General features: G+C 28.5%; 1 pseudogene; it reads right to left on the reverse strand.

Moving 5' to 3' along the window:
• Positions 1-1,600: 1,600 nt before the first annotated feature.
• LOC132253161 (disease resistance protein RUN1-like) lies at positions 1,601-5,774 on the reverse strand (annotated as a pseudogene).
• Between the last annotated feature and the right edge of the window lie 1,519 nt (positions 5,775-7,293).

Raw genomic sequence — 7,293 nt, forward strand, 5'->3', positions numbered from 1 at the left:
TTTCTCAAACTTTGAACATTCCCTTAGTGAAAGAATTTTAAGAGATGTCAAGGACCTAATACTATTTGGGAGTTCCTTAATGGCAGTCTTATCTTAAGAAAGTTCCTTTAAACATTCCATATTCCCTTTGATCTCTGGAAATTTCTTAAATTTTGAGCAATATGAGAGGTCAAGAATTTCAAGAGATTCCAAATACCCAATGCTATCTGGGAGTTCTTTAATACCACTCTCACATAAATGAAGCTCCTTTGAGTGCCTCATATAGGTAAATGTATCTGGAAATTTCTCAAACTTTGTACATCCTTTTAAATGAAGCTCCCTAAAAAACTTCATATTCCCATGAATCTTAGGAAATTTCTCCAAGTTTGAACAATTTGAGAGATTAAGGACTTCAAGAGATGCTAAATACACAATGCTACTTGATAGTTCTTTAATCCCATTCCCATTTAACTAAAGCTCCTTCAAATGTTTCATACTCCCATGGATCTCAGGAAAATTCTCCAAGTTTTGACAACCATTGAGATAAAGAACTTTAAGAGATTCAAACTTCATGCTAATTGGGAAACTTTGGAGATGTTCACATCCTCCTAAATTCAAGTAAGTCAACCTTTTTAGATCACCAATAGATGAATGAAATTCACACCAACGTGTACAACCTTCAAGATTTGGTCTCTCCAAATTTGGCATTTTGACAAGCCATATTGAGTTACTTAGATCAATGGCCTTTAGTTTTCCAAGACACTGTGACAAAAGAAAATATTTTAAGAAAAAAGTTTTCTTCAACTTCAAATTATTATAAAGAAAAAACTGAAATTAAATAATGATTGTACCTTATTCCCTTTCCAAAGTTGTTTTATGTTACTAGACTTCAAGTTGATTTCAATAAGGTTCTCTCCATAAAATTTTGAAGGCAAAGACCTCAAAGTGCATCCTTGCCAATGAAGATATCTCAAATTATGAGGAAATTCAAAGTCTTTAGGAAATAAGACTTTACACTCCTCTCTTATCAAACCACCATGATCATTGCAATAGGCTTTAAGTAACCTAAGTTTCTTCATCTTGGCAAACACTTTTGTGGTGAACTGTATTTCCTTTGATCTAGACAAGTCAAGAGATATGGTTTGAATACTTTCCATCCCCTGGAATATAAGAATGAAGAATAAAGGAACAACACAAGATAAAAATCCTAACTAAAATTTTATAGGTAATTAATCCTTAAAAATGCATTATAAATATCTAAATAACTAAGTTCATATATTCAATTCATACCTTTTGTCTAGAAAATGCATCATAAATATCATCTACATCCCACAGTCTACTCCACTTGCTTGGGTCTCCAGGACATTCTTCATGAACAATTTCCCAACCCATTTGTTTTGTCAAGTCATGCATTTGTATGAATTTATCTGAAATAGTTACTAGACATCTATCACAAAGAACTCTTATGCCGCATGTTGCAAATAAATTGCAACCATCTCATATTCTCATCACAATATCTTTGCATTCTCTTTTGAAAAAGCATGCAATATCCGAGAAAACCTCATTTTCAAAATGATCAAGCCCATCAAAACTTATTCTAAGCACATCATTAATTTCCTTCTTAGAGTTTTTTTTTTAATTTATCCAATGTACTTTTCCATTCATTTATCGTCATGCCTTGAAGAGAAGAACCTAGAACTTTAAGGGTTAAAGGAAGACCTTGAGCATAATGTACCAAGCAATTTGAGAGGTTTACATAATCTTCTTTGGGAACATTTTGTTTAAAGGCATGTCTACTGAAAAGTTTAATAGCTTCCTTATAATATAATTGCTCAACCATATATGATATATCCACTCCATACTCACCCAACAAATGTTGGTCTCTAGTTGTTATGATAATTCTACTTCTAGCTAATGACTCTAATTGCTTCAAATGATCTACATCATCAATTACAATAAGAATCTTTTTAAGCTAAGTATGCCCTTTATTATATTGATTCCTTCATTGATATTACTAAATTCTACATCTTTCCCCACTATATCATGAAGAAGTTGTTGTAGTTGAAGTTGACAACTAGTTTTGGATCCCTCTCTGACATCTTAAAGAAAGCTAGCACCAATGAATTGACAATGGATCTCATTATAAATAATTTTAGCAATGGTAGTTTTACCAATTCTACCAGTTCCATAGATCCCAATCACACAAATATCATTCAGGTGACTACTTAACAATAATTTTAGTTCTTTTAGGCAAAAATCTATCCTAACTATATCATCGTCAATGTGCAAAAGCTTAGGATTCAATCTTTTAAAAATCTCGTTTCTTTAATGTGCTTTGACTCATACTTGCCAATTATAAAGTACAATTTAACACTTCATGAGTTATAATGAATTGTAAAAGATGACAAATATGAAGTAAATCTAGTGATATTTACTTGATTTTGTCAATATAACACAAGTAAGGAGAATATAGGATGTAAAGTACTAAAATGGACTAAAACATATTTGTTAAATTTAAGTACAATACTACTAATGTTGTAACAAGGGTACATGCCAAAGAATAAAGTAGAGAAAAAAATATGAGATTACTAGTTGTATTGGCTTACTCTACTTAATAGCTTGGAAGGTTCATTAGGAAGTTAATCTATCTAGGGTGTTATGTTTAACCCTTGTTTGTACGAAATTCTAGTGTTGACGCATTAATGGAGACAACTACTATTTTCCACGGTGTGAAGCTACCATTTTATCATTCAAACTTACCAATCTAATAATTTTTTTTTAAAATTAGCTTATTTATTTTAACAATAAGTTGCTCATGATCCATTCATAGTTCTATTGGTCTAGAGATTCTATCTACCTTCAATCATTGGATAAGTTAAAATGGTAGTGTCCACTTTTTGCCAAAAGAGATAATATTAGATGGAAAATTTTAGAAGTTTACTTATTTGTTGATAAAGATTGTTAATAATGAGTTGTTTGTTTTTTCAATTGAGTTTTAAAGTAAGTCACTTTAAGACTTATGATATTTTTGGAGTTATTTATTTTTAAGACAATTTTGTCTTACTGAAAAGAGTAACTTTTTGAACTTTTATCTTTACGATAAAAGTTGTTTTTTCTCCCTTTTGTTTTTTTTTTAAAATAATTTTGTTATATATATATTACAATGCTTACATCTAATTTCTTATATAAATAATACTAAATTTATTTTTTAAAATTTTGGATAGCTCTTTGTTTTAGAAACAAACTAAGCTACTGTAATTTTTTGCGACTTCAATAAATCAGTAAAGTTGTCATCAAGAAATCAGTAAAGTTGTCATCAAGAAAAAAAAATCAACATGATTGAATTAAATTTTACTTTTATCTATTCTTTATTTTGTTTGTCAAGAAAATTAGATCTAAAATTATCTTATAAATTGTTATGTAACAATGAAACTAATATAAAAATTACTTAATCTGGATAAGAAATTAATAACAAATAATTACACAAAATTCCAAAGTTAAAACCGACATGCCAACATAAAAATCACTTAATTTGGATATGAAATTAATAAAAAATAATTACACAATATACAAAATTACAAAATCCAAACCGAAATTCTACCATATTTGCCAATATTTTTGCCTCATAATTTATCTAATTCCTAGTGAAATTATATTTCATAAATTTCTATCGATTCTTCATTTAGAAATGAAAATGATAACACTAAAATCATAAAATTTGATTAGAAATTAATTTAATATAAATTTTAGAATTCAATCTCTTATATCTTATAACAAATCCAAAATAAGTTGCATCAATTAGAATGAAATTTTAAAATCCCAAAAGATAATTTACACTCATCTAAATATCCTTAAGAATCAATAATTTCCATTAATTTTGAGAAATAAAAAGTTAGGATTTGATACTCTTACTTTAATTAAAAATTTTAAAAAAATTTAATGAATTAATCTCAATAATAAAATACATATTTTAATTATAAATCTATATGAAAAGTATTAACTAAGGAAAATTTCGAATTAGAAATATTAATTATTATCCAATCATCAAATTATTAACTTATTGTATAATTAATTATTTTAATATTTTTATTAAGGTAATAAATTCTTATATTTTGAGATATTTGGAAATAAGTTCAATTACTATTTTTCAAATTAAAATAAAAAAATTAATAATTAATTTTATAGATGTTTTAAATATATATAAAAATAATATATAACATTCAAACATATATAAAAATAAACAACTTAATACCTTAATACTTAATCATATTTAGATCTATTTGGACTTAAGAAATTCATATAAAAAACAAACATTGCCTTTGATGAAAAAATAATTATAAAAGAATACCTTTTTAAAGTAAAAAATATTAAGTTCCGTAGATCTACTTGGCAAACATTAGTGTCATTTGAGAATAGTTTTATTAATCAATTCATTAATTACAAGATTTTTTTTTTTTTTTAATTTTAAGGGGAAAAAAACCCAATATATTGAGCATTTTACATATAATGGGAAGGCAACAAGTTTTGAGCCTAATATTAATAAGATCACAAACCAAGCTTTATTATACAAAATCAAAATAACTTAATGTATGAAGAATGAATTTGAACTTCCCCATTGAATAAATTTGAAGAACTCTACTTTGTTTGATTTATTACTTATGGAAAAGTTGAATGAAAGAAATTAAATTGTTAAGAAACATGATTTTTCCCATCTTTTTTAATAAAAGTTGGAATAAAAATCTTTTAACATTTTCCCTTTTCCATTTTTTTCTTCTTAAGACTATGTCTATTCCTAGAAAATTTGAAGGAAAATGTGAGAAAAATAAAATTGGGAGGAAAAGTAAAAGAAAAGGAAAAATGAAGAAAAATAAAAATTAAATTTAAAGTCAATAAATCATTTTATACGTTTTTTTCAAACTCATTTTTCTTCATTATATAAAGATTATATAATTTTAAAAAACATAAATTTCTAACTGATTTTAATTATATTTGATTTTTTTTTTCATAGTAAAACTAAACATGAAAAAACATTTCCCTTAATATTTCTTTTTTTTCCTTAGTACTTTTTGGAACCAAACATAACCTAAATTGTTTTTCTCACTGGTATCCAAATATACGAAAATAGTTTTTAAAATCTTCAACAATACATAATCACATGAGTCATGACAGGTGTAATATGATTTAACTATATTGTATTATTTACCTGAATACAATATATATGAATTAATCCTAGATTTTGTTTGAATACTGATTCCTATATTTCCTGTGATCCATCTCTATTTAACATGCTCATCAAACTCCTTCCAAAACAAAATTAGAAGCTACTATCAGTCATTGATTTAAGACTGATCCAAATTATTAACTTCTTAATTCGTGATTTTAGACAACTAAATCCTTACAAGTTAAATCAAAAGCACAAATCAAGAAAGTTGAAGTTACCCATCATTCACACGGAAACCACTTAGATTACTTGCTTCAATCAAAGAAACCCTCCACCTTTGCACCTTTTTCTCATCTACATTTCTTCCATGAATGGAAAATGCCTCTCCGAAGCTCCCTGTTTGCTTTCGCACATTAGAAGGATCCACATGGTAGAACACTGGCAAGACTATTTGTTCCATTTCTTCCCTGCACTCCATGATCTTCGCTGACTCATCCAAACACCACTTGGAACGAGCATAGTTTTTTGAGAACACAACTATGGAAATTCTTGATTCTTTAATAGTTTTCAAAAGTTCTGATTTGATCTCCTCTCCTCTTTCAAGTTGATCGTCTCTGAAAGTCTTAATCCCCATCCCATCCAAATTTACGAATAAATGATCCGTAAAATCATTGCGGATGTCTTCACCTCTAAAACTCAAGAACACTTCGAAGTTATATTTATGGATTGAGGTGGAAGATGATCGAAAAATTTGGATACAATGGAGAAAATAAACACTCTCAAACACTCACTTTGATACAAAAAATTGTCAAAGTTACAAAATAAGAACAAGAAGAAGAAGAACACAAGAAAGGCTCAAACAAGTTCTTGGAACTTTGTCCAAAGACTCTATTTCCTCCCACTTCTAGAAATCTTTAGGGAACTAATGGAAATAGTCTTGGGATTGATCAAATCTTTTTCACTTTTCTGCATAAGATTTCAAAAAGAAGAAAAGTCATATAAAGCACTCTTAGGGTTGAAAAAAGGTTACAAGGATGAGAAAAAAAAAACCATTGTCTTCCTCAATCACTTCATCTTTGTAACATTCAATAAATTAAATCATATGTTTAATTCACACATTAAACATGATTTAATCTCAAATGTGTAACTCTCTTACACTTAACCTCTTAAGTTTATAAAGTTACAAAGATGAGAAGACTCATTGTCTTCCTCAACCTTTCAAGTTTTGCAACATTTCAAAACTTAATCATGTGTTTAATTCACATATTAAAAGTGTAACCCTTTTTACACTTTATTTTCAAAAGTTATTTTTCAAAAGTGTAACTCTTCTTACACTTTATTTTTAACCAACAATATATATATATTTATATAAATATAACAATCCTCCACTTGGTTAAAAATAAACATCAACCCTTATAACTTTAACAGTGAAAATGCATAAAATAAAATATCTTTCGATTTGAATTTTACCTTAGTGTAATTGTCACAAAGCTTCGTTGAAATCCCAGGTTGCTTGTAGCATTGAACCAGTTATTCCTTGTAACGAAACCGGTAACAACACACACACTTCCACTAACCACACGAGTGCCCATTATTTTCTTGCTTAGCACTTTTATGGCCATGTGCTCAATCCATTCATGAACTTTCTTGAAAGAAACTCCAACTCTCATGAGAGATGGCACCACCCCTAAGTTCACATAGGTGAAATTCTTCCAGCATCCTTGTTACCTTTAAGATGCTTGTCACACATAGACTGAATTTCATTAAAAGCTTTAAGCTTAACCCTCCAACGGTAACAACCAGCATTAATCATCACAGATGGAACTCACATGTTTTAATGCTGCCACAACCCACTTATCAATGACTTGTTTTTACCTATTGAACTTAAGACTAGTCATTTCTTAGTATTAAGTTGGGTTACCATCATTGGTGAGTTTTATTTAAGGAGTTTTAGTCCCATCCCTCTAGATGTTATCCTTACTAAATCTCTTGTAAGAGGTTTAGTAAAAGGATCCGCCAAGTTTCCACTTGACCTCACAAATGAGATTGAGATGATTCCATTTTGAATCAATTGTCTTACATACTCATGTCTAATGCTTATATGTCTAGACTTCCCATTGTACACTCCACTATACGCATGAGCTAGAGTGGCT

The sequence above is a fragment of the Vitis vinifera genome, chromosome 18, assembly GCF_030704535.1.
Source record: "Vitis vinifera cultivar Pinot Noir 40024 chromosome 18, ASM3070453v1".
NCBI lineage: Eukaryota > Viridiplantae > Streptophyta > Magnoliopsida > Vitales > Vitaceae > Vitis > Vitis vinifera.